The 2,415-nt window shown below is 35.0% G+C and overlaps 1 pseudogene; it reads left to right on the top strand.

Annotated features, from left to right (window-relative positions):
- The first annotated feature begins 285 nt into the window (after positions 1 to 285).
- Positions 286 to 2,205, top strand: LOC110105138 (annotated as a pseudogene).
- Positions 2,206 to 2,415: the final 210 nt, after the last annotated feature.

The following is a 2,415-nucleotide window of genomic DNA, read 5'->3' as shown; positions in this document are numbered from 1 at the left end:
TATCACCTTAATTTTATTGGCTCTAATGGTTCGTCATGATGTATAATATGGTTTTAAGACCTTTATTTATTTGAACCTCATTTTCTTATTTTAGCTCACCTTGAGAACTTCTAGACACTTTTTTTTTAATTTCATTTTCTTTATTCTTCTTAATTATTTTTTTGACTAATATTACAACACTCTTGTAATTTATATGAATTAATAAAAGTTGTTGAGTGTCGCACTTATCCTATGAGAAGACAGAACAATATTTAATCTCAATCAATTTGTTTTTAAATTGGGCAGGTGGCCGATAACTCATGGCGACAGAAGCTCCGATGGGTTCCGACCAAGGTGAACCTTGATGAACACATTGTCCTCGCCGATCCTGGTCCTAACGCCGTTGCGGCTGCCAGCGACCCTACTGTCGGTGATTTATATGATGAAAACTACAACGCTAGTCTCTGCAGTTCCCAACTCGACTACTCTCGGCCGCCTTGGGAAGTTCATATCCTTGCCATACGAACGTCAGAGGCCGCCTGCGTCGCCGTCCTCCACCTTAATCACTCCATCGATGATGCGACCTCCCTCATGTCGCTCTTACATGCCTGCACTCGTCGCACCTCTGACCCTTAGTCCCTTCCATCCCTTCCTAAAACACGGCGGCGCCCCACAGCTGTAGCTGCCAGCTTTGGCCCCTTCATTTTCCTATGCTAGATCTGGAATTTTCTTATCTACGTGAGGAATACCCTTGTTGAAGTTATCCTCTTTGTCTAAACCAACATCTATTTGAAGGACTCCAAAATTCTGAATATGGGGAAAGAGGGCATCGAATATCGGGCTAGGCGGATTGTCCACTGCACTCTTTGTCTTGATGATATTATAGACATAAAGAACACCATTGGTTGCGTAATGTCTTTTAACTCACGTCTCTATGAGTAAACCTTTATGCTTTCTACAGTGCACGCTAACGGTTTGATTAAATTTCCTATAGACAATAAATGATGTTTTAGTTGGAGCCACTTCTGCCGCTCTGTCTCGTTACCTTAGCAAGAAGTACGGTGGCCTTCTACCCAAACAATTGCTAATAAGAACTACTGTGATCGTCAATATTCGGCGAATATCAGGAATTAATGTGAGGGGAGCACTAATTATTTTGTTTTATTTTAATTATTTTATAGAAATAATTATTATTGTTATTCTGTATATTATGGCGAATTGCGAGCAGGATTTAGCATATATGATGAAGGAAGGCAGTGAAGCGAAGTGGGGTAATCGGATTGGATATTTTTTTCTTCGGTTACCTGTAATTAAGTGTGAGGATCCATTGGACTATGCAAGGAATGTTGCAGCAAACACAGAAAAGAAAAAGAAATCATGGGCAGCGACACTTTTTTATAAATCCGCTGTCATGATTTATAAGTGTCTGGGCATTAAGGTACGCTGGATATTATTCGTCTTTACTGAAGCACACCATTTTTTCCTTAAATTTTGGCTCAATATGTAACACATATAATCTTAAATTACACGAAAATTTCAAATATTTTGCCAGATTTTTTTTTTCTTTTTGAAAAGAAGACACTCTCGATTCTTATAAACAATTATTTTTTACAAGAGAAGATAGTCTTGTATTATATTGAAATATGTGTATGTTTTAACTTGGTAAAATAATTTCCTATGGATTTTACTCAAATCAAAGAGTGAATGCAATATTTAATCCAAGCCAAATTCAACCTTTATATGCCTTTCTTATTCGTCTATTTAGTTTGCTGCAAATGAAACACAAATTAACCAAGCCCTCCCAAAGCAAAACGACCCTTACTCGGCCTATTTATTTTAGAAAAAAATCAAAAAATAAACAAAGAATAAAAGTTCTTTGATCCAAATATAAATAAATTACTTTTCATATAGATATTTTATTTTACATCATTTTTTATTAAATAAAATAATTAATTAATAAAAAATAGGTTATTACACTCTACATAAATATTATTTAAATTTAGAAACTTTTCCTTGTTAACTCTATGATTCAAATTTTGAAATATATAAATTAGATTATTTCATAACTTTCTTCTGAATTCACAACAGGTTGCGACCATACTTTTACACAAGATTGCATCTAATGTAACATTATGTTTCTCAAATGTTGTTGGGCCAATAAAGGAAGTTAGCTTATGTGGCTCACCATTGATCTATATTGCTCCCAGTGTTTCTGGTAATTGTGAGGTGAGTCCCAACCCAAAAAAGAAGAATCTTTTAAATATTGCATAATTTCAAATAAACTTGTACTTTTCAATTGGAAGGTCTTGTCAGTATTAGTATTATAGCTTTTGTGGTGCTCTTGTCAAGCTTTGCACGAGATTTGGCTTTCCTACTCATTCTATATATATATATAGCTTCTTCATAACAAACATTTTCATGTCCACCCTATTAAAT

Source organism: Dendrobium catenatum, unplaced genomic scaffold (genome assembly GCF_001605985.2).
Source record: "Dendrobium catenatum unplaced genomic scaffold, ASM160598v2 original_scaffold_240369, whole genome shotgun sequence".
NCBI classification, from domain to species: domain Eukaryota; kingdom Viridiplantae; phylum Streptophyta; class Magnoliopsida; order Asparagales; family Orchidaceae; genus Dendrobium; species Dendrobium catenatum.
The sequence above is the reverse complement of the archived record's forward strand: the minus strand, read 5'-3'. Positions and strand labels throughout refer to the sequence as shown.